Source organism: Suncus etruscus, chromosome 17 (assembly GCF_024139225.1).
Source record: "Suncus etruscus isolate mSunEtr1 chromosome 17, mSunEtr1.pri.cur, whole genome shotgun sequence".
NCBI lineage: Eukaryota > Metazoa > Chordata > Mammalia > Eulipotyphla > Soricidae > Suncus > Suncus etruscus.
Window position 1 is genome coordinate 58,696,385 of NC_064864.1, and position 26,144 is coordinate 58,722,528.

Sequence of the window (26,144 nt, forward strand, 5' to 3'; positions counted from 1 at the left end):
AATGATATATCGTGGGCTTGCAGATTTTGGAATCAAGTAGGGAGGCCAGTGACATCAAAAGAAAGAGGCTTAGAGTGACGCAATGAGCACCTCTTCAAAGGCCCATGGCTGTGGACAGTGCAGGCTGTCCCTCAGTCTGCACTCTAGAATTTGGAGTGCTTACGTGCTTACGTATGCACCATTGTTGTGAAGATATTTTAATGCTACCTGGATTACAGACCCCTTCAGGAAGCCGCCTGATCTTCTGGGGCCAATTTATCCCTATCTGCACTTCAAATTAGATCTGTGATTATTTGGTGGGGCAACATTTTGCAAGAAGTACCATTTTCTTTTTTGATAACTGGACTTTTTTTCTTTTTAAATATTACAATTTTAAGAATTTTGCCAGGGTGAAGAAAGCAGATATAAAATTCTCTCTCTGCCCCTCCCTTGTGGTGTGGGCCTGGTGAAAGGTTCTTTCTGCTTATTAAATGTTAGCTTCTGAGCTAAGCACTGCCTTCTTTTTTTCTTTCCTCTTCAGTCCATTGCATAACGATCTCCTGCTTTAACCTTTTGCCAAATTCTACACTTCTCATTGTTGGAGGTTACTACGAGTGTTTGAACAGGTATCATCCACCTTTGAACCTCTGTTGCAACAGGTTCAAAGGTTCCAGGGGAGCTTGCTGGCCACTCTTAGGACGGAAGGCATAGACTTCAGGTGTGTTCCTATCCTAAGAATTGTAGAAAAGGCAGAGGGGCCTGAATGTGGCACTGAACCAGGACAGGCAACTGTGAGCAGCAGGTTTCCTGGACCCAGAAAGCGAGCGTGTTCTTACAAGGTAAGAGACCAGACCAGACTTGCTGTATCCTTACTCCTTCTACCTACGGGGCCTTGGAGATGGAGGTGATGGAGGTGGTGTGTGCAGGAGAATGTGGGACATGGGTATCTTTTTATCTAAAGCTACTGGACAATGTGACAATATATTAGGTTGAGTAATCCAACTCAAGTGGGAGGCAAAAAAAAAAAAAGTCAACTGGAGAGAAGCTATTTAACTACTGTCTAAATGCTGGTGGGACAGAGAACAGAAAGAGAAGGTGGCTCCTTCTGAATGCTACCCAAATGGACAAACTTTTTAGATTACGGTCAAGGCCAGGATGTAGATTTGCTTCTTTCATTCAGAAATTTTGGTAAGGGTTGGGGAAGAAAGGTTCAAGGGCCAGAGAGATAAGACAACAAACAGGTAAGGATTTGCTCTAATTCACTTAATCCTGCTTTGATCTCTGGCTCTACATAGGGTCCTCTGAGCATTGCCATGAATAATCTATGCCAAGAGTAAACCCTAAACCTTACCAGATGTGGCCCCAGAACAAAACAAAACAAAGAAAGGTTCTTCATCTGTTCCTGATGGTATGCAGAAGTGAAGGGACCCCTGAACTGACGTTTCTGCTAAGAGTCAGTTCTCCTTACACCACCCCCTACCAGGCAGTGAACTCTTTTCATTTCAGAAGTGAATAACTGGGTCCTGAGGCCAGTCAAGGGCAGGACATGAGTTCTGGGACTGGGGCAGAGCAGTAAGGATTTGAATCCTGATTATGTCTGCACAGCCTGCCCCAGATGCTGGGTGGGTGTCGCCATAAACTTCTGCTGGTCCCTCAAATTTTGGGTTATTACTAGTGCACAGAGAATTGCACAGAAATACAGCTCTGCTAGAACTTGAGAATGACTTAGATCGTGAACTTGGGTATTTCATCCTGGAGGGAAGAGGATGGAGAGGAGGGGGAGGGATAAGGAACCAGGAAGGGAGGAAAGAACAGGTTAAGAAAAAGGAAAGCAAAGTTCATCTTTTTTTTTTTTTCCTCAAATTTGTTTTGAAGTCATACCTGGCAGTGCTCGGGGCTTGCTCCATACTCTGTGCTCAGGAATCTCTCCTAGAGGGAATTGGGGGAACAAATGGGATTCAGCGATCAAATCTAGGATGGCCACAGTCAAAGGGGTGTCTTTCCCACTGTACTTTTCCTCTGGCTCCTGTAAAGCTCATCTTCTGATTCTGGGCACTTTGTTGACAACAGAAAGCAGCACCCAGTGGGGAAGCCAGGTCATTAGAGTTCTTGAATTTGGGCTCCAATTCTGCACCCCTTGCTCTCTGCTGTAGAAAGGGAATGGTTGGGGAGATGAGCTCCTAAAACCAAGTTTCTTCTGGCAAGAGATGGTCCAGAGGATAGAATAACAAGACTTCATCTTTCTGCCCTATCTAAGATGGCTCCTGGGAGGGGAGATGCATCTGTTCTCATGTTCTTGAAGATTCTGACTTCGTTTACCTTATTGTTTTTAGGGAACTTTTATACCTTCGCTCTTTAGCAAAGAGCTAAATGAATGATTCCTGAGCACAGAGCCAGGAGTTATCCCTATGCACAGCTATATGTGGCCCCAAACCAAAACAAACAGAACTCCCCACAACTTTCTTTTTTTTTTTTGTTTTGTTTTTGGGTCACACCCGGCAGCGCTCAGGGGTTATTCCTGGTTCTACGCTCAGAAATCACTCCTGGCAGGCTCGGGGGACCATATGGAATGCCGGGATTCGAACCACCGTCCTTCTGCATGAAAGGCAAACGCCCTACCTCCATGCTATCTCTCCAGCCCCCCACAACTTTCATAGACCTTGTTTGCCTTTTTCACTCAATCTTGCATCTGCAGGGGAAGTTTTCTAGGGACACCAAGTGTGGATCATTCTAACAGCTGAGTTTGTGAGCTTAGGAGTATTCCTGAGGTACTCAAATGTTTCCCTTTGACTCTGAAAGTTCAGGAAGGCCCTGGAATTTGTGTTTTATGTCTGGTGGGTCAGATAGGGCAGTGAGTCCTTGACCCTGGTTCCTGTGAGGGTCTCTGTATGCCTGCTTATTGGGGAGACAAGGTCACTGAGGCTGGGAAAGAGGCGACAAGCTGCCAGGGCAGCAGTGTCCGGTTGTGTTGAGCCTGGGGTGAACATGAGCGCTCAGGTGGCCACTAGCTGGACTAGCCTGTCCTGGGAATCCTGCCCAGAAGCTGCCTGGGCTCTGATCTGAGGGTCCCCTCAGGTCAGTTCTAGAGTAGAGGAAAAGGGGGGAGGGGCCCCTGCCTTGCTCTGAAGGTGTGGCATCAGGGAGAGAAGAACCAGGGTTGTGATGACAGCTGGCTTTGGTTTCAGCCCTAAGGGGCTGGGGTTAAAGGCTTTGAAAACCAGCCAGAGGAACTGGCGGCTTTTCGCCTCTGGTCAGAAGCTGCTTCCACTTTCAGTTGTGAAAGCAAAACCAGGAAGTGGAGTCCTTGAACGAGCACGTTAGCCAGCGGGCCATGTCCTGACTGGGGCCAGCTCAGGCAGGGCAGGACAGCACGCTCAGGCTGAGGCCCCTGGCATGCATGGGTGCTCTGGAGCCAGCCTGTCCCTTCAGGAAACGGGGGTAAGGGGCAGGAGGCAGGGACTTTGAGGGTGGGGAGACCAGGAAGAACTGGGAGCCAGGTGGCCTTGTTGGCTGGAAGCACCAAGAGATGCGGCCCCCACACAGGGTAAGAATTTCTTCTGGAGGGTGGGGCTTAGCCAGGGTGGGCTTGTGAGCGGGATCCAGCTTGCTGTATTCCCTGCTTACTCATCAAAGAACAAGCAGGAGGGATCAGGGGCTGGCCTGGGGGCCCCTTGGGATCTTGTCGTCCTGCCCCTCTCATCCGTGTGAGCCCCAGTCAAGGATGCTTCTTTGTGGGCCTTCGTCTTTGTAACTGGCCTGAGGATTACTTCACGTGCACTGGTGGATTCTGGATCTTTCTAGGGTCAGAGCTGACCCACAGTAGCTGGCACAGTTGTCTCTGTAAGCAGCTGGGTCAATTGTAAGGGTGAAGGCCGCAGATGGAAAGGAAGGTGAACTTGGAGGTCGAATTCAGGGAAGGGGGTCACAGGGTTGTGTCTGGGAACCTTGGGTAGGGTGGAGATTCCAGTGTTTGGGAAGTTTTAACTGTAGGATTGAAACTAGCTCCAACCTGGAGGTGTCTGTTAGCTTTTCCCAAAGGCAGAGGCCTTATAAAAGACATGGGGAGGGGGGGGCAATGTTGGGTCACACCTGGTAGCGCTCAGGGGGTGACTCCTGGCTCTACGCTCAGAAATCGCTCCTGGCAGGCTCGGGGGACATATGGGATGCCAGGATTCGAACCACTGTCCTTGTGCATCCAACGCAAATGCTTTACCTCCATGCTATCTCTCCAGCCCCTATAAAAGACATTTTTTAAGCAAGGGCTCGGAATGGATTCTGGGAGAGCAAATATCAAACCTAACTTCGATCCCCACCCCCACAATCAATAAGAGTGACAGTGAAAGAAAGAAAAACTTTGGCTATTTCTTCCTTCATGCCTGGGGACCCACAGGGTCACTCCATGATACCCCTCTAACAAATATGTAAGCAGACACAAACTAGGCTTGAAGGTGTGATGTAAAAATAGCATCAGCATGGGGCCAAACATATTAAAAAAAAAAGGGTAAGGCATTTGCTTGCACATGCTCCTGATTTGATCCTGGGCACCCCATAAAGCCCCCTGAGCTCCACTCAATGTGATTCCTGAGCTCAGAGCCAGGAATAATCCCTGAGTATTGTTGGGTGTGGCCCCCCATTTATTTTATTTTATTTTTTGGTTTTTGAGTCACACCCGGCAGTGCTCAGCAGTTACTCCTGGCTCTACGCTCAGAAATCGCTCCTGGCAGACTCAGGGGATCATATGGGATGCCGAGATTCAAACCACCATCCTTCTGCATGCAAGGCAAACACCATACCTCCATGCTATCTCTAGCCCCTCCCCTCAAAAAGTTTTTAAAAATAATATCTTAAAGACATGATTTTTGTGTGCCTAGTACAGTAAAAGAAAAAAAATTAACCTAAATAAATGTTCCAAATGCTAGTGGGACAGGCTGAATAAAACCAGTAACCCAAGATGTGGGAAAGGATGAGACTTTTTTGCAAGGCATAACAGAACTCAAAGCAAGTAATGTAACTTGTGTAATTTACAAACACCATCAGACCAAGCTAGGAGTGCTAAGTATAAAAGAGAGAATGCTTTATTTCTCAGGAATGCTGGGTATTGGGGAAATGGGGAGGGTCTGGGAGGAATAGAGAAAGGGAAGAGATGGATATAGCGAGAGAAGGATGGAGTGAGAGAAGGTGAAACCAATGAAGCACTTCTCCAAATAGGTTCTTTGCATTTCAGACAATAACCAGGTTACACCATTCTCTGACTGAGAGTCTGACTTTTCCAAGGTCACAAAGCAGCCAGTTAAGGGCCCGTGAGAGAGTATGAAGGTGTTTGCCTCTCATGCAGAAGGACGGTGGTTCGAATCCTGGCATCCCACCTGGTCCCCTGTGCCTGCCAGAGGCGATTTCTGAGCATAGAGCCAGGAGTAACCACTGAGCACTGCCGGGTGTGACCCAAAAACAAAACAAAACAAAAATACTAGTTCTCAGTCATCTGTGACAGAAAGAAACAAGACATGGGAAGAGAGAACATGGAGCCAGAAAATATCTTGGTCTTGGGTTGTAGTAGTGAAAGGAGAGGTCATGGGAAAGGAGAGGTGGAATAGAAGTGAAGCCTGGAGGTTCTGAATGGTGGTGAACTATAGTAACTTTGTAGATCAGTGCTGTAAATGTAACACTTTACAACCCTGTTACCTAAGACACAATTCGCAGAGATAGGTAGAAAATAGGTACATAGATTGATAAGTAGGTAGATAAATAAGTGATAGTTCATGTTTGGAACTGGATCACATTTTGAGTCCCACTTCGTGGACATATTTCTAGAACCGCATACACTACAGCTGCCATTCAGGTATTCGTTTCTATTGGGCAGCCTACACTAACTGTATTATGGGCCTTTTATCTCTTGATCTTTAGGACAATTCTATGGCGCAAATACTGAATTTCATAGGGGGAGAAATTTGAGAGCTCAGAAACAGAGAAACTGGACTCCTAGGAAAGAATTGGAGTGGGGGAGTGGGAGTGATGGTGCAAGTGGTAGGGCGTTTACCTTGCACGAGGCTAACCCAGGACGGATCTGGGTTCAATACCCCAACATCCCATATGGTCCTCTAAGCCAAACCAGGCGTGATTTTTTTTTCTTTTGGTTTTTGGGTCACACCCGGCAGCGTTCAGGGGTTACTCCTGGCTCTACGCTCAGAAATCGCTCCTGGCAGGCATGGGGGACCATATGGGATGCCGGGATTCAAACCACCATCCTTCTGCATGCAAGGCAAATGCTCTACCTGCCAGGAACGATTTCTGAGTGCAAAGCCAGGAGTAATCCCTGAGCGTCACCAGGTCTGGCCCAAAAACCAAAAAAAAAAAAAAAAAAAAAGATTGGAGTTGGGAATGTGAACTCTGGCTCATTTTACTCTGAAGGTGCATTGAACTTCAACTTCAATCTAGGGGATAGGTCAGAGAACTAGAAACAAAGACATCTCTCTGGAAATCCCTCCCACAGAGAGCCAGAAAGTGACAGTTGCCAGAGATGGGGTTTGTATATGTGTGAGGGGGGAGAAGGAATGGAGAGGAATCATTTACAAGTTCAGGGTTTATCTGTGGGACCTGATAATCCAAGTACTTTGGAATTAGATTGGTAGAGGTGGGGCCTACTGCTGTGATGGAGGTTAGAGAGATAGCATAACTGTTAAAATATTCTTCTTGAGCTGATCCCGGTTCAATCCCCAATAAACTGAAGTATGGTAACCCCCAGGCACCACTAGATATGGGTCTCCCTTTACCCCCAACTCCTGCCCTGCCACTTCCACAAACCACCTTGCATGTATTTAGTATTACTGTACTTTTTTTTGGGGGGGAGGGAGGTCACACCCGGCTGTGCTCAGGGGTTACTCCTGGCTCTATACTCAGAAATCGCTCCTGGCAGGCTTGGGGGACCATATGGAACACCGGGATTTGAACCACCGTCTTCTGTATGCAAGGCAAATGCCTTACCTCCATGCTATCTCTCTGACCCCATGTACTATTTTATTTATTTTGGTTTCTCAGCCATACCTGGTGGCACTCAGGGGTTACTCCTGGCTCTAAGCTCAGAAATCACTCCTGGCAAGCTCAGAGGACCAAATGGGATGCTGGGAATTAAAATTGGCCATGTACAAGGCAAATGCCTTACCCACTGTGCTATCACTCTGGCCCCAACTGTACTGTTTTATTTTATTTTATTTTATTTTATTTTATTTTGGTGGGGAGGTCACACCAACTGTACTGTTTTAAAGGGTTGTTTTCCTGTTGAACTAATCACATCCCCATAAATCTCCCTCCATTATCTCTAGACATGTGAGTCCCCAAAATAGGGTATTGGCAATTTTCTAGAAATCCTGAAAGCCATTTCTGTTCCCATCTTGTAAGTTCAGCCAGCCTATGTGTGGGCACACCCAGGGGCTGCTGCCTGAAGTGACCTGTGCCTGGCAGTTTATCAGTGGGTGACCTACTCCTCAAAATCCAGAATTCAGTCATCACTCCTCTCACAAGGCTATGCTATAAGCATATCCTGGTTTGTTCCTCCCCATGACTGAGTTCTGAGCTCACAGATGGATTCTCCCTCGTTGGTGCTCCTGGCAAAGAGCCCCGTGTGTTCAGGGATCCCTGTTCAAGTGGTTTGAATAGATTCATGAGTGTTAAAAATGAGGCTTCTTTGGTCTGCTGTGCTCACGGCATGGATGGCCTCCTGTCAGGAGAGAAATAAAGAGATCTCTGGGGATCCATAGAGCATTCTCCCGTTGGTTGGGAATCGAGTGTCTTGTCATGGGTGTGCTGTGGAGAAAAGGGCTGAGTCAGAGAACAGCACTCAGCATGCTAGAAATCATTGACCAAAAAAGAAATGGGCCTTGGTTTATAATAAAGAGCACTTATAGCATGTAGACCATGAGCATCTTTCTTTTTTGGGAATGTTAAAATAGAACACATGATATGGGCCAGAGGCAAACAACTTTAGGAGGTGGAGAGAGAGGGAGTTAGTCTTTCCTGGGCACTGCTGTTTACTCAGCAGTGATTGAGAAATTCTCTTCAAAGTAAAGTGAATGCCTTGTCCCTGTGACTGCATCTGAGAGAAAATGAAGCTCAGTGTGATTAGTAGTTGTCAAGTTCACACAGTGGGTTAGTGGTGGAATTGTTGCTCTAACTCCAGGGGCCTTGAAGGAGGAGACTATGCCACAAAGCAGTGTTGTTTGCACTTTGTATCAGGTGACCTCTGGTCATTGGCCCGACAGCAGTGGTGTGAGGGCTGATGCTGGAGACATCTAGGCAGGTAGGCTTCTTGCACAATCTCTTGCATCAAGTCTTGATCCTGGAATGGTGACGGACACTGAGCACTTTGTCCGCTCTATCTTTCCTATATAGATTCTCTTATCATGCCCAGTGGACTTCTGACCTCAGTTTCCTCTTGATCCACTTGGTCAGCAACTGGTCTGGGATATTGTTGCCAAGAGTGAGCCCAGGAAGAGTTTTGCTCAGGAAAGGGCAGCTGAACTCTATTTGTTGGAAGCACAGTGGGAGATCAAGGTTGACAGTGCCAACCTGAGCTCCAGCGGGATTCATTAGTGACTCCTACCTGCCTAGCAATGGCTCAATCACAAACCTGGGCTGCCTTCAGAGGATTTTGATATTTATCTTAACAAGGACTTGCCAGTTCAACATATTTTAGCTCAAGTGGCCAAGGCCTGATCTCTGCAAGATTCTGTGGTTTCAATAGCTGAACTGGTCTACACATCTACATATGAGTCTATATACCACATTCCAAACTCAGTCATTCTTCTTACCTCCCCACCCAATTTTCTCTTTTTGTTGTTGTTTTTTTGTTTTGTTTTGTTTTTTTGTTTTTAATTGTTTTGGGGCCATACCCAGCGGTGCTCAGGGGTTACTCCTCGCTGTCTGCTCAGAAATAGCTCCTGGTAGGCACGGGAGACCATAACCACCTTAGGTCCTGGATCAGCTGCTTGCAAGGCAAATGCCGCTATGCTATCTCTCCGGCCCCCCACCCAATTTTTTTTTTGGTTTTGGGGTCACACCTGGTAGTGCTCAGGGGTTACTCCTGGCTCCACACTCAGAAATCGCTCCTGGCAGGCTCAAGGGACCATATGGGACGCTGGGATTCGAACCGATGATCTTCCGCATGAAAGGCAAACGCCTTACCTCCATGCTATCTCTCTGGCCCCAGCCCACCCAATTTTTTAAATGTGGAAATTGACCCCCACAATGTCCCTCTTTAAGACCTGCACTATACTCTGCCTCTTAGCACACACCTAGGAAACCCCTTCTCCCATTTTACTTAGCATCTTCTTGATCTCTTCATAAAAATACTAGCTAGAAAAACACAGTGTCTTTCTATTAGAATCCTAATTGAGGTCTCCTGAGTGAGTCATCCATCAGCCTTACTGCCAGCCTTACTGGTAGAGTCCTCATCCTTTGTGAATTAATGACAACCAAGGCAACTAATGGCAACAATAGATTAATGCATCGAAGCTAGGGAACCAGCCCACACCTATAGAGTATAAATCTGTCTACTTAGCCTTTTCCCTTCTCCAAATTCAGATGCTTGGTCCACACACCGAGTCATCTAAGAAGGACTCCTAGAGTTGCAGAGTCCTACATCCCCTAACACTGGAGCAGTATCTCTACTGCACATGGCCCAGGTCTGTGTCCAAGACCTTTGCTTGAAAGTACAGACAATAAATGTCTACATTAAAGTCACAAGGTAAACTTATACGCTCCACACTAACTTCTGCAGTCCACCAGGGCTCTGATGGGTCCCCTTTCTGGAAGAACAGTGGCTGCCCCAGGGATTGGCTTCACCCCATGAGCCTGAGCCCACCTGGGCTCTTCGCATCAGAACCTACTTCCCAGTACGTAGCATATGCTTGATAGTTTGGATACAGGCACATGGACTGAACCTGGGCTGCCTTTATAGCAGGGTAGTGCCATGGGCGGTGCTCTGCCATTAAAGAAGCCCCTTTGTGCTGAAACCTGGTCCTCCTGGTGGCCTATCTCTGGCCCCAAGCAGATGGGGAGAAGCAGGGGCTTCACTGGCTCTCACAAAGTGTCCCTGTAGTTGCACCATGCTGGAAATGGTGGATTCTGAAACCAATTTCACCTGAGAGTGTCCATGACCCCCATTGTCCTAGGAAATCTCTGGAGCCTGAGTCCAAGGCAAGTGAGAGGCTACCTCACTTCCCACACCGTCCTGGGCTTTCCCTGTGCTATTTTGCAGCAATGATGTTGCCCAAGAATATACCGTATTTTCCGGCGTAGAAAATCGGGGGTCTTCTTATACACCGAGTATATCCTGAAAAATGTTTCAATATGCCTCTAAACGAAAATTGTCTGAATATTGCCACAAATTTTCCAACTCAATCCTGCACCAATCACTGCAAGGCTGTTCGGACCACCTCTCTAACTCAGCCAATCCAAGCAGGCTTTTTATGCATGCAAATTAGGCAATGTTCTGGACCCGAATCTACACTGTAAAAAGCCTGCTCAGATTGGCCAGAGTCAGAGAGGAAGTCTATTACAGTATAACCTTTGAACTTTTGCTTGTTGTAATTGGCTCACTGTGGTACATACAGTTGCAGCACAGGAACGTTCTGTCTGATACAGCGAATATAGGCCTAAACCTATGTTTTAACTGCAAAATTAGGGGGTCGTCTTATACGCTGGCAAATACAGTATATGAAAAGCCCTAAAGATTTACCTATGGTGTGGCTGCCTCACAGCTAGAGAATCAATCCCAAACCTAGACTCACTGTCTCCTTGCCAACTGCTTTTCAGAATGGAACTGCTGGCAATTGGGCTCTCTCTCTCTCTCTCTCTCTCTCTCTCTCTCTCTCTCTCTCTCTCTCTCTCTCTCTCTCTCTCTCTCTCTCCCCTCTCTCTCTCCCTCTCTCTCCCCTCTCTCTCTCCCTCTCTCTCCCCTCTCTCTCTCCCTCTCTCTCCCCTCTCTCTCTCCCTCTCTCTCCCTCTCTCTCTCCCCTCTCTCTCTCCCCTCTCTCCCCTCTCTCTCTCCCCTCTCTCTCCCCTCTCTCTCTCCCCTCTCTCTCTTCCTCTCTCTCTCTTCCTCTCTCTCTTCCTTTCTCTCTCTCTCTCTTCCTCTCTCTCTCTCTCTCTCTCTCTCTCTCTCTCTCTCTCTCTCTCTCTCTCTCTCTCTCTCTCTCTCTCTCTCTCTCTCTCTCTCTCTCTCGGTTTCTGGGTCACACCCAGAGGCGCTCAGGAGTTACTCTTGACTCTGTGCTCAGAAATCGCTCCTGGCAGCCTCTGGAGACCATATGGGATTCAGGGATTCAAACCACTGTTTGTCCTGGATAGGCTGTATGCAAAGCAAAGGCCCTACCAGCCCCTCACTTTCTTATTCGTGATTCTTTTTTTGTTTTGTTTTGTTTTGTTTTGGTATTGGTTTTATTTTTTGGGTCACACCCGGCAGTGCTCAGGGGTTACTTTTGGCTCTACGCTCAGAAATCATCCCTGGCAGGCACGGGGGACCATATGGGATGCCAGGATTCCAACCACCGTCCTTCTGCATGGAAGACAAATGTCTTACCTCTATGCTAGCTTGCCGGTCCCATTTGTGATTCTTTTAAACAGTGCAGGGCTGAGGAAGTATCTCAGGCACAGATTTAACATGGGTAAGGCCCCAAGTTCGGTCCCCAGCACTGCTGACTGTGATTACCCTCTCCCCCAACCAAGCAACCTTATTATTTCATGGCACAGCAATGCCTACAACTGTCTGTCTCTGGGGTCTCCATAGGCTCCCTTTCCTAGCGAATACTGTCTCCCTGCTCTGCTCAGCAAGCCCCTAGATAAGTGTCCTTTCTTGTCTGCCTGGAGACATTTCCTGGTGCATGTGCTTCAAAGTTTGCGGAGTGTTTGGCTCCCACATGAGTGATATATCACTTTTTCCTGGTGACAAGACCCTGCCTGGAGGAGGCAACTGATATGAGGTGGTGACCTGAGTGGCTGAGAGCACTGACCAGTGACTAGAAAGTTATCTGCAGGTTCCTGGGGCCAAGACCTTATAGGAGCCTTGCTTTGCAGCTTCTTGCAGTATTGCTGAAGGACATACCTTTCTCGTAAGATGTATGCTCGTTGCCCTTTTGGTCCGTGACTCAACCTTCACCTTTGCTTTGGTTTCTTATCTGGTAAAGAAATGAATGGGAACTGTTCCCAGCCTCTGCATTGCAGTGCAAACTGGTTTGGTTTACACAGTGGCTGAGGAGAGCTGGACACAGGGTGAGTCCCAAAAAAGGCTCCATCTGATGGGGCTTTGGTGGGGGACAACTTGATCAGAAACAAAGCTGTGGCTGCCTGCTAGGTATCATGTTCTATCACCATCTCAGTGGGTGCTGAATAGGAGGGGAAGAATGTGGAATTGTTCTTGCAGATGAAGCAAGACCTACTTAGGCTTTCACTTTGCAGCGATATCTACTCTACCTGCCCTGTTAAAACTCATTCACCTTCTATTCTCTTTCTCCGGTTCTATTTGTTCATTTATAGGACAAAGCAACTTATATATTTAATTTCTTCAAGCTCCCCAATGTGCCAGGCATATCTCTAAGCACTTTGTGCATCAATATAAGTAGAATCTCTGTTTCTTGTGTTGACACTCTTTGGGGGCCCAATTCAACAGTGCTCAGAGTTTGTATTGCAGCCCTTGGAACTCTGGCATAATTTCTTTAATCTTGATAACAGTTTTTAATAGATACTATTGTCATTTATCAGTTAAGAAACCACACATAGGTTATCTACTCAAGCTCACGATGATGACCAAATAGGTTTTTAAATCCATTCTTTTTTTTTTTTTTGGTTTTTGGGCCACACCCAGCAGCACTCATGGGTTACTACTGGCAAGCTTGGGAGACAATATAGGATGCTATGAATCAAACTCAGGTTGGCCACATGCAAGGCAAACTCTACCACTGTGCATCTATCCCTCTGGCCACTTGAGTCTATTCCTTTTTTTTTTTTTTATTCCATTCTTAACTAAATATTTTCCTTTTTTTTAAATATAATTTATTGAGTGGATGTCTTTCTACAGGGTAAAGAGTCAGTCAGTCAGGATGTTTGGTTCAAAGGGCAAACATCTTAAATTATCGAAGGTAGCAGGGATAGCTCAAAATACACCAAATTTACATTTTCACAATTAATAGTCCCTCGGGCCAAGAGATAACCTGGAGGTAAGGTGTCTGCCTTCCACGAATCCGGGCATCCCATATGGTCCCCCCAACCCCTCCAGCCTGCCAGGAGTGACCTCTGAGTGCATAGCCAGGACTAACTTCTGAGCGCCACCGGGTGTGACCTAAAAACAAAAAACAAAACAAAACAAAAAAAACCAAGCCGAGTGGAATACCCTTAGACTTTAAGGACACTTAAAAATACATCATCGGGCCGGGCGGTGGCGCTAAAGGTAAGGTGCCTGCCTTGCCTGCGCTAGCCTTGGACGGACCGCGGTTCGATCCCCCGGTGTCCCATATGGTCCCCCAAGCCAGGAGCTACTTCTGAGCACATAGCCAGGAGTAACCCCTGAGCATTACCGGGTGTGGCCCAAAAATAAAAAAAAAAAAAAAATTAAAAAAAAATAAATAAAAAAAAAAAGCCTTTGCTCTGGCTTTTAGTGAGCTGGTTTTGTTGTACACTGACTTCTTAGCATTCCTGAATAAGGAAATAAGAAGGTCAAGAACCTGTTTGGAGTATTTGATAACCTCCCTAGCATATCTTTGACTTTTGCTTTGTATCTGGTGGGTTTTGTTTGCTGTTTGGTTGGTTGTTTGGGGTGTTTATTTTTTATTTTGCAAAGAAATGTCTTTTAAAGTTTACATCATCTGGTGGCTGGAGAGATAGCACAGGGGGTAGGGCATTTGGTTGCACGTGGTAGACCTGGGTTTGACTTTCAAAACACCATCTGATCCCCCAGTACCATCAGCAATGACCCCTGAGCAGAGAGTCAGGAGTAACCCCTGAGTGCCTCTGGATGTGGCCCAAAACCAGAAATGGAACAAAGTTTTACATCATCAGACTTGCCAACATTTTCATTTATAACTAACTATAATTTCTAAGTTTTATGTCTGTTAGTCTTCCCTATTCAAACATTAAATATATATGCAATATATGTCTACATGTAAATACTTCTTATCCCCAATTGCTCCAGTAGTTTTTATTATTTTATATTTATTTATTTATTTCCTTTATTTTGAGGGTGGTTTGGGCCACACTTAGCTGCGCAAAGGGGTTAATCCTGGATCTGTGCTCAGAAAGCACTTCTGGCAGACTCTGGGGACCATATGAGATCAAACCCCTCTATGTGTCCATGGGTCCATCCTATGTGTAGGCAAATGACCTGTTGAATTAATTAATTAACGATGGGGCTGGATGGCGATGGATGGAGGCCTTTGTGCTTAGGCCCCAGCCACGTGGCTTCATCCCCATCCAGCTGGCAAGTTCCAGGCCCAGGTAGTCGGCGTAATTAAGACTCACTCACACGCAGGCTTCAGGAAGAATCATCTTTATTTATGCCCTAGCCACCACAGGTGTGTGGCCTATGTCAACCTTTTAAGCATTCAGCTATATTTTGCTAGCCCTGCATCTTATCTCCTGTTAGCCATCTTCCCTTTGGGCTCCATGCGGCCCAAAGATCCAAAAGCCAGGAAGCCAAGCCGGGCCAAGAGAGAAACGGCAAAAGGCAAAGAGCCAAAAGCGCGAATTCCCTTGGTCCCAGCCTTATCTACCTTTTTCCAAACCCCTCCCAGGAATGGGAGGGGCTTGCAGGTAAAGTTACACCTACTATCCGGTTCAGACCCCTCCCAGAAATGGGTGGGTCTTAGGGTACACCACATTTCCCCCTTTTTTAAATATTTTCATGCGCCAACGTAATAAAGTGAAAATTAATATACCAGCCCTTTTGAAAAACATATCATTTGCAAAATATACTTTACACTTGTAACCTAAAATTCTATTAATGCTTTTTTACCAAGCACTATTTCGGAACTTTCATGTTCCTATATTTTTAAACTATATTGGGGGAACTTCACTGTTCCTATATTTTTCCTATACACAAGTACTTCAGCATACATGCATAACATACATTTTAAAAACAGGCTAAGTACATTAAAATACACAGTAAAACATTTTGCAATTGAAAATATTAACTTTGAAAGACAACAAAACACATTTAAATTATAAAGAAAATGACTTAAGACAAAGATGCAGGTGGTTAGAAATTAGATGTTTAAATGAGCTAAACTGAATGACTTCCCTTTTATTTTTATTTTTTAACTACTAAGTAAAACTTATCCCATCACCAACTATGAGTAAAATATTACTACCCACTAATTTTCTACACCTAAAACCATAGTTCAGATGATTAATTTGTCCCACGTTGATCTCACCACGTGGCTTCTTTAAACTTTTAAAGTTCAGATGTTTTGTCCCACGCTGATCTTACCACGTGGCTTTCTTCCGTAGTTACAGGCTCCGCTGCCGGTTTGTGATCTGGAGCGAGGATTTTAGGTTTTTCGCTTTTCCGGGCAAAGCTGAGCCCAGCCAAGCCGATTCCAGCCGAGATCCCAGCCGAGCCGAGCTGCTTGGAGCTTGCCACTTGGAGCTTTTTGCCGCAGGGGCTTCACCGCTGCCTTTTTTCCCCTCTGGGAGCACTTTGGATGTTTAGAGTTCCAAGTGATTTAAACTAAAAGTTCAGTTCGAAATTTCCAAAGTCGAAATCCAAATTCAAGCCAAAGGTCATTTTCAGAAAATCAGTCCACTTTAAATACAGTTTTTTTTCTCCTCCGTTTCCAATTTAGACTTTTAATAAGTTTTTGAAGAGGCCCAGGTTTTTGTTTCTTGTAACAAAGTTTTAGTTTTGGGCCTGGGCCTGGGCTGGAGGTGATGCAAGCTTCCACCTCTTTTGTTTTAATTGCCCTTGTTTCCCTAGAAGGGGTCACGGCCATGTTTGAACATGGCTGCACGTGGCCCAGTGTTTTGGGCTCAGTGCACCCGACAAGAGCCAAAATTAAACTGAAAAGCAGAAATATTACCATTGTTGCTGGTTTCTTGGGTCCAGGATTAAGGTCAAAGTTCGGAGCGCCAGATGTTGCATTAAATAATTAACGATGGGGCTGGATGGTGAAGGATACCATCCAGCCCACATGGCTCTGCAACCTCCATGCAGCCGGAGAGTTCCAACGTGCAACCATTTTTAAAAATGGCCGACACCCCATCTGGGGGTTCAAAGGCCATTAAAACAAGAGAGGTGAAAGCTTGCACCACCTCTGGCCAAGGCCCAGAACTAAAACTTTGTTACAAAAACCAAAAACCTCGGCCTCTTCAAAAACTTATTAAAAGTCTAAATTGGAAACGGAGGAGAAAAAAGACTGTATTTAAAGTGAACTGATTTTCTAAAAATGACCTTTGGCTTGAATTTGGATTTCGACTTTGGAAATTTCGAACTGAACTTTTAGTTTAAATCACTTGAAACTCTGAACATCCATAAGCTGCTTCCAAAGTGCGCCCGGAGGGAAAAATAAGGCAGCGGTGAAGCCCCTCCAGCATCAGAAAAGTGGCCAAAAACTTGCTTGCAAAGTGCGCCCAAAGAAAAAAAAAAGCTGCGAAAAGCTCCAAGCGGCTGGGCTCGGCTCGGCTGGGATCGGCTTGGCTGGGCTCAGCTTTGCCCGGAAAAGCGAAAAACCTGAAATCCTCGCTCCAGATCACAAACCGGCAGCGGAGCCTGGAACTACGGAAGAAAGCCACGTGGTAAGATCAGCGTGGGACAAACCAACATCTGAACTTTAAAAGTTTACAAAAGCCACGTGGTGAGATCAGCGTGGAACAAATTAATCTAAACTACGGTTTTAGGTGTAGAAAATTAGTGGGTAGTAATATTTTACTCATAGTTGGTGATGGAATAAGTTTTAATTAGTTAGTGGTTAAAAAATAAAAATATAAGGGAGGTAATACAGATTAGCCCATTTTAACATCTAATTTCTAACCACCTGTATCTTTGTCTTAGTCATTTTCTTTATGATTTAAATGTGTTTTGTTGTCTTTCAAAGTTAATATTTTCAATTGCAAAATGTTTTACTGTGTATTTTAATGTACTTAGCCTGTTTTTAAAATGTATGTTATGCATGTATGCTGCAGTACTTGTGTATAGAAAAGTTATAGGAACAATGAAGTTCCCCCAATATAGTTTAAAAGTATAGGAACATGAAAGTTCCAAAATAGTGCTTGGTACAAAAGGATTAATAGAATTTTAGGTTACAGGTGTAAAGTATATTTTGCAAATAATATGTTTTTGAAAAGGGCTGGTATATTAATTTTCACTTTATTACGTTGGCGCATGAAAATATTTAAAAAAGGGGGAAATGTGGTGTACCCTAAGACCCACCCATTTCTGGGAGGGGTCTGAACCGGATAGTAGGTGTAACTTTACCTGCAAGCCCCTCCCATTCCTGGGAGGGGTTTGGAAAAAGGTAGATAAGGCTGGGACCAAGGGAATTCGGCCTTTTTTGGCTCTTTGCCCCTTTTGCCGTTTCTCTCTTGGCCCGGCTTGGCTTCCTGGCTTTTGGATCTTTGGGCTGCATGGAGCCCAAAGGGAAGATGGCTAACAGGAGATAAGATGCAGGGCTAGCAAAATAATGCTGTGCTTGAAAGGTTGACATAGGCCACACACCTGTGGTGGCTAGGGCATAAATAAAGATGATTCTTCCTGAAGCCTGCGTGTGAGTGAGTCTTAATTACGCGGATTACCTGGGCCTGAAATTCGCCAGCTGGATGGGGGATGAAGCCACGTGGCTGGGGCCTAAGCACAAAGGCCTCCATCCATCGCCATCCAGCCCCATCGTTAATTATTTCATGCTACAATGACCTACTGCTCTGCTATAGCTCTGGCCCTATCACTTTATATTTAAATATTTGATCAATCTCCAACATTGTTTTTGTAGAGAGATAATAATCTTTAGTACTTTCATTGGCTAGATTGTGATTATAACATACTTATTTTAAGTGAAAAAACTCTATCTTGATTTGCAATGCCTTTAGTACAAGATAATAGTATCTGCAGGGCACATTTTGTTTATAGATTTATTTATTTATGACCAATATAGCATTTCTGTGACCCTATGGTGAGAAAATTTGATCATTTACCTTTCTGTCACCCAGTTTATGTTTCTTATAAAGTGTTCTGATTTGGGGGCTGGAGAGAGAGCACAGCAGCAGGGCGTTTGCCTTGCACGCAGCCAACCCAGGACCAATGGTGGTTTGATTCCTGGCATCCCAAATGGCCCTTTGAACTTGCCAGGGGTGATTTCTGAGCTCAGAGCCAGTAGTAACCCCTGAGGATAGCCATGTGTGACCCACAAAAAAAAAAAAAAATGCTCTGACTTATTTTATTTTCTGGGCGAACTTTAAAATGTACCTTTTGATTTCACAAGAAAAAATTGTTGGTCTTTTTTTGTGTGTGTGTGTGGTTTTTGGGTCACACCCGGCAGTGCTCAGGGGTTATTTCTGGCTCCAGGCTCAGAAATTGCTCCTGGCAGGCACGGGGGACCATATGGGGCACCGGGATTCGAACCAATGACCTCCTGCATGAAAGGCAAACGCCTTACCTCCATGCTATCTCTCCGGCCCCCTTGTTGGTCTTTTTTAAAGTTGCATTAATTGTAAAGATATATTTCAGGAGATGGGACGTGTCATTAACTATTTTAAATACATCTTTCCATGTTTCTAAACTATTCCACTGAGATCTAACTATTCTAAACGAGGCTTATATACTCATGATTGTGATTAGCATCTTTTACAATATTTATTTTGTATTATTGTATTTATTTTGTCTTGGGGTCAAACTCAGCTGTGCTCAGGGCTTTCTCCTGACTGTATGCTCAGGGATCACTCTTAGAGGTGCCCAGGAAACCATATGGGATCCCCAAGATCAAAACCAGATTGGCCTCACACAAGACAAGTGCCTTAACATCTGAACTATCTTTCCAGCCCTTCTTTTTTGTTATTTTTATATATTATCTCAGGCAAATTACTTAATGCTTGTATGTAATATAAGAAAGATGTTGATCTCTTAGCTATGAATTGGAAGTGGTCAACCCTTACTGAAATTACTAACTCAACTTATTTTTTTTAATTGTTTTTTGTTTTGGGGCCACACCCATTTGATGCTCAGGGGTTACACCTGGCTATGCGCTCAGAAATCGCCCCTGGCTTGGGGGGACCATATGGGACGCCGGGGGATCGAACCGTTGTCCGTCCTACGCTAGCGCTTGCAAGGCAGACACCTTACCTCTAGCGCCACCTTCCCGGCCCCACTACCTCAACTTATTAATTCCTTCTTGTTTCTTTTTTTTTTGGGGGGGGGTGGTTGAGGGCCATTCTTGGTGATGCTCAGGAGTTACTCCTGGCTATGCGCTCCCTGGCTTGGGGGACCATAGGGGAAGCCCTCTATGTGCATTTTCTCGTAGCTTCTATGCTAAGCTTTTCAAGCAGCCTCTTTCAACTACCCTCCATGATTCCTTTTTTTTTTTTTTTTGGTTTTTGGGTCACACCTGGCAGTGCTCAGGGTTACTCCTGGCTCTATGCTCAGAAATCGCTCCTGGCAGGTTCAGGGTACCATATAGGATGCCGAGGTTTGAATCACCGACCTTCTGCATGTGAGGCAAACATCTTACCTCCATGCTATCTCTCCGCCTCCCCCCCTTTTTTTAAGTTCCTGGAGTGAGTGGGTAGGAATGATAGCACAACAGTAGGGCGTTCACTTTGCATGTGGCTGAACCAGAATGACAAGGGAGCGATTTCTGAGTGCAGAGCCAGGAGTAAACTCTGAGTGCCACCAGGTGTGCCCCCATCCAAAATCAACAATCAATAAATAAAATAAAGCTCCTGGGGTTTTTAGTGTTTATTTATTTGTTTGTTTTGCACCACACCCTGCAGTGTTTAGAAGTTACTCCTGACTGCACTCAGGAATTATACTCTGGGCTGGCTTGGGGACCACCTAGGGATGCCTCTGGATGCTACATGCAAAGCAACTGCCTTCCCCGCTGTGCTATTGTTCCAGCCCCTGCTTCTTGTCTAGTTAGAGAGGTTCTTAGGGGGATTCTTTCAATTGTTAATTTTGTTTTTAACTGGGAAATAATGACAAAGTTCTATTATTTGTTTTGGGGCCACATCCAGCAGTGTTCAGGGGTTACTCCTGGCTCTGTGCTCAGAAATCATTCCTGGAAGGCTTCGGGGACTTACTTCATATGGGGTGCCAGGGATTGAACCTATGTCAGCCACATGCAAAGCAAATGCCCTACCAGCTGTGCTATCACTCTGGCCCCTACAACAAAGATCTTATACCACATATAATTGATATTTACTCATGTGACGTTTTTGATTTTTGAATCATTTAAAACTAGATCTCGGTGACTAGTGGCTGACTTTGTTTCTCTTTAGGTGCCAGTGCTGTAACAGGCTGTTCTCAGGTTTAACTTTTTGTTATTGTTGTTGTTTTGGGGTCACACCCAGTGGCTCTCAAGGGTTTACTCTTGGCTCAGTGCTCAGAAATCATTCATTCCTGACAGGCTCGGGGACCACATGGGATGCTGGGCATCGAACCTGGGTCTGTCCAGGGTGGACAGTGTGCAAGGCAAATGCCCTACTGCTGTGCTATCGCTCCTGTCCCTCAGAGGTTTAACTTTTGTAAAACAGGATTATTGTCTCAAATGAGGTAATTGCTTATTTCTTTGCTCTTCAGTTCTAACTTGATTCTTTCTTTCTCTCCCCGCACCTCTCTGGGTTTTTGAGCTACACCCGGTGGTACTCAAGGATTACTCAAATCACTTCTGGCAGCTTGGGGGACCATATGGGATGCCAGAGATGGAACCCTGGTTGGCCATATGCAAGGCAAACACTCTACCTGCTGTGCTGTCGCTATGGCCTCATTATTGATTTTTTCTTAGAAGAAATGCACATTTGATGTGAAAGTGTAACTGATGTAAGGAAAAAGTGAAAGCCCCTTACCTTGGGGTTTGAGGAAATGGGGTGAAGTCTCCTGTCCTAGAATATAGATCTGGTTTACATCTAGTGCATGTGAGGGAAAGGTGAAAAGGGCTTCGCTGGTCTGCTCATGGAGTTCTGGAATTACAATGTCTCACTGAGTTTTTTCCACGCTTTTGGAATTTGTCTAATAATACAAGTCTGTTAAGGACTGAGATGTAAATCTCCTGGACTGCAGTGGCAAATATTGAGGCAGAATGGCAATGGAAATTGGGTCAGCAAATTAAAATCTAAAATGTCAAAATGTTCATACACATTCTCTGAAATAACACTTAGGCCCCTTTGGAGGCATTAGGAACTGTGAAGATCTATAGTGTGGTCTCTGGGAACACAGACGGTGCTAACTAAGAACCTGGGGAGTCTCATCTTTCTTATAATGAGATTTCTCTCACCACAGAATAAGCCTATACATGCAAGAGAACAAAGAAACCAATTAAACCCAAATGAGAGTGCCACTACCTAGAGGGCAGTTTTCTTTTGAAATTTTACATATTTTAATTGGTATTAATTATAAGATGTTTGGGGCCACAGCAATGGCACAATGGGTATGGCGTTTGCCTTGCATACAGCCAACTGCATGCAGGTTGGATATCTGGCATCCTATTTGGTCCCTGGTCTGCCAGGAGTAATTTCTTAGGCCACTGGGCGTGGCCTAAAAATAGAAACAAAATAACAACAACAACAAACAACAATATGCTTACTGACTAATCTGTTTTCACAAAGAAAAGAATAATAAAAAACTTTCAGAAATAACAACTTTTAGAATAATAAACAATTTTTTAGAATAATTTTACCATGTATAGGAATTGATAATCTGGGAAGATAGATTTTTTTGTTTGTTTGTTTGTTTTGGTTTTGGTTTTTGGGTCACACCCCGCAATGCTCAGGGGTTACTCAGAAATCACCCCCGGCAGGCTCAGGAGACCATATGGGATGCCGGGATTCAAACCACAGTCCCTCTGCATGCAAGCCGTTTGCTACGCAAACGTAGCACAGCTATGGCTGTGCTAGTTCTCTGGCTCAGGAAGATAGATCTTGGTTTGATCACCTTCAACCACCTTTTTTAATTGTCTGACCTCGGTAAGTGTCTCTTTTCCTAGAGTCTTCTCTTCTTGAAGAAAAATCAACCCAAAGTCATAAAATAAAGCTCAACAAATATATGCCTGTCCCTGTAAAATGCTGAGGAGAACAGCATGGCTAAGCAAAGAGTATGGGTCTCAGAATTTTAGTTAAGCCCGTAAGAGATACTGAAACCCAAACACAATCATGTATGTAATCAAGGTGTTTAAAAAAAAAAAGAGATAACAGAGGGCAAGCCAGGTAAGGACAATACCAAGACATAGGCAGGACAATATTAGAAGACAGTTGTTTTTTTTTTTTTTGGGGGGGGGGGGTCACATCCAGCAGCGCTCAGGGGTTCCTCCTGGCTCTATGCTCAGAAATCGCTCCTGGCAGGCTCAGGGACCATATGAGATGCCGGGATTCGAACCACCGACCTTCTGCATGCAAGGCAAACATCTTACCTCCATGCTATCTCTTTGGCCCTGACAGATATGTTTTTAAGCTTTTAGATGTCATTCGTATCTCAATATTATCCATAAACTAATTCATTCTTCAGGTCTAAAAGCTAAGATAATTTGCTTGTGTTCTTGGAATGCTAGAAATTCTACCCAAAGTAAATGAACTGTTTTTCGGATAAACTTTCTGTCCACTCACAAGTGCAGATGATTTTATTTATTCCCTATGATCATCCATCAATTAAACCCAGAAGAGTTAGATCATCTTGAGTTGGATCCTTTGATGTATCTAAGAATTACATATTTTTGTTTTGTTTTGGGGCCACACCCAGTGACGTCCAGGGATTACTTCTGGCTCTGCACTCAGAAATCACTTCTGGCTTGAGAGGCCACATGGGACGCCAAGGGATCAAATCAGAGTCCATCCTAAGTTAGCCTGTACAAGGCAGATGCCCTACTGCCTGCACCACTGCTCTGGCCCCTGAGAATTACATTTTTTGATTATCTCCTGTCTGTCCCCCAAGTCCTCACCTAAATGTTGATTTGAAAGTTCCCATTTCAATATTATCTCTAGTGGCTTTGACTGATCCAAGATTTTGAATTTGGGAGAAGAGAGATTTTTACTAAGAAAAAAGGACTTGTTGAAAATGAATGGTTTAGAACAGATGGTTCTGAACTTGAAAATTGGACCTTTAGGAGCCCGAGAGATAATATGGAGGTAAGGCATTTGCCTTGCATGCAGAAAGTCGTTGGTTCGAATCCCGGCATCCCATATGGTCCCCTGAGCCTGCCAGGAGTGATTTCTGAGCATAGAGCCAGGAGTAACCCTTGAGCGCTGCCAGATGTGACCCCCTCAAAAAAAAAAAAAAGAAAAAGAAAAAGAAAATTGGATCTTTACACTAGGACTTATGGCTCGAGTTTATTATGGCCAGTACTGACATTCGTTGGAAGCTCAGTAGTGAGCAACATAGAAACCCTTGCTCTAATTAAAGCAACCATTCAGTAGGACAATGGATGATTAGGGCCTGTTGTTTTGATTTTTTATTTTATAATTTATTTACTTAAGCACCATGGTTACAGAAATGTTTGTGGTTGGGTTTAAGTCACTGAATGTACACCACCCTTCACCAGTGTAACTTTCCCGCAACCAATGTTCCCCATTTTCCTTCTCCCCCATCCCCTGCCTGTCTTTGGAACAGGTATTCTACTTCTCTCTCTCACTAACATTGTCATAGTAGTTGTCAGTGCAGTTATTTCTCTAACTGCACTCACCACACTTTATGTGTTAGTCCTTACGGTTCTCATCCCTATTGTCTCTGGATATTATTATTATATTGTCTTTATTTTTCTTTTTTTTAATGTTTTTTTTTTGGGGGGGCCACACCCGTTTGATGCTCAGGGGTTATTCCTGGGTATGTGCTCAGAAATCGCTCCTGGCTTGGGGGACATATGGGACTCCGGGGAATCGAACCGAAGTCTGTCCTAGGCTAGCGCACTCAAAGCAGATGCCTTACCTCTAGTGCCACCGCTTTGGCCCCATGTCTTTATTTTTCTTGTTTTGTTTTCAGTTTTCAGGCCACATCCCGCACGCTCGGGTTATTCCTGGCTCTGCACTCAGAAATTGCTCCTGGCAGGCTTGGGGGACCATATGGGATGCCAGGAATCAAATCAGGATCCATCCTGTGTTGGCTGCATGCTACCAATAACCCTACCGCTGTGCTATCGCTCTGGCTCATCTTTATTTTTCTTATATCCTTCAGATGAACGAGACTATTCTATGTCTATTCCTCTTCCTCCGAGAGGGATAAATAAATATAAACTAAATAGCTAAAACAAACAAACAAATAAAAATATATATATTTAAACTGTAAGAGCAGGGAGAAGGCTCAAGGGTTAGAGCACATGTTTTACCTATAGGAGCTCTGAATTCAGTTCTCAGTACCACAGGGTCCCCTGAGCTCCACTGGGAGTCAACCCTCAGAACACACTAGGAGGATCCCCTGAACACTACCAGGTGTGGCTGGAAGAAAAACTAAGTTGTAGCAACTCAACAACAGTAAAGGAAAAACAAGTCCATTTTACAAAGGGTAGAAATCTGGAAGACATTTCTTCACAAAAGAATTACAAATGGGGGGCCCGGAGAGATAGCACAGCGGTGTTTGCCTGGCAAGCAGCCGATCCAGAACCAAAGGTGGTTGGTTCGAATCCCGGTGTCCCATATGGTCCCCCGTGCCTGCCAGGAGCTATTTCTGAGCAGACAGCCAGGAGTAACCCCTGAGCACCGCCGGGTGTGGCCCAAAAACCAAAAAAAAAATTACAAATGAGGACCGAAGAAATAGCATGGAGGTGGGGCATTTGCCTTGCATGCAGAAAGACGATGGTTCGAATCCCAGCATCCCATATGATCCCCCAAGCGTGCCAGGAGCGATTTCTGAGCGTAGAGCCAGGAGTAAACCCTGAGTGCTACCAGGTATGATCCCCCAAAACAACAACAACAACAAAAGAATTACAAATGACTGAGAATCACAATGCTCAGGATTGTAGAGTACAGCAGATAGAGCACTTTCCTTGCACATGACTAATCATGGTTCAGTTCCTGGGACTCTGGGTCCACCAAGACCCACCTAGCAGAGCTAGGGTAGGACCTGAGCACTACCAGGTGTGGCCCTCAAACACACAAAACAAAAATGATGTTCAGTTACGTAAAGGAAATGTAAATAGATCCCACAATAATGGCTACCCAGTACCCTTCCAAAATACTAAGTACTGGGAATGGTGGAGAGAGATTGAAACTCTTTGGATTGTTCATGAGTGAGCAACGAATTGTGCAGCCTCTGTAGAAAACTTTTGTGGTTCTTCAAAATACAAAATTACTATGTGACTCAACAATTCCATTGGAACAATACTGCATGACATAATTTTCCACAAACAAAGATAGAAACAACTCAGATGTGAAACTTTAGGGGAGAGTGGAGCTTAGGTTACAGCCAGCAGTGCTGAGGGCTTACCACTGGTTCTATGTTTTGGGTCAAACCAGAATCAGCTGCATGTAAGGAAACAGCCTTATCTCCTGACAAGGAGATGTCTAGCCCCTAAATATCTATTAACTACTAAATGGATCAATAACAAGGTGTTGCATGCATGCAGTGGAACAGTGGTCAGACATGAAAAGGAATAAAGTACAGGCTATACATGTGGATCAACACTTAAAACACAGAGCTGGGACCAGTGAGCGCTTGGGGCACAGTACACAGTACTGTACACAGTAGGCCTGGGATAGTTTCCAGGTACCATGTGGTCCCCTAAGCCTTGCCAGGAGCATCCCCCAAAGACTGAGCCAGGAATAACCCCCCCCCCCAAGAGTCACCACGGATGCTTCCATTTAGGAATCCATCTCCCCCAATAAATATTCAGCTGAGTGAAAGAATTAAGAAAGAAAAAACTCACATATTTTCCAGATCCATTTATATAAAATATTCAGAATTGCCAAATCTATAGAAATGAAGTAAATTTTAGTTCTTTTAAAGGGAACTATATGAAGAGGTGGCTTTCCCTTGGCAGTGTAATGAGGCACTTGTCCTT

The 26,144-nt window shown here is 44.8% G+C and overlaps 1 protein-coding gene across 1 annotated transcript in view; it reads left to right on the forward strand.

Annotated features, from left to right (window-relative positions):
• Nucleotides 1-660: 660 nt before the first annotated feature.
• ACSL5 (acyl-CoA synthetase long chain family member 5) overlaps nt 661-26,144 on the forward strand; it is a 65,538-nt gene continuing 40,054 nt past the window's right edge. The window contains exon 1 of the mRNA XM_049764446.1: nt 661-818. The gene's annotated coding sequence lies outside the window, so the exon portion shown is untranslated. The remainder of the gene's footprint in view (nt 819-26,144) is intronic.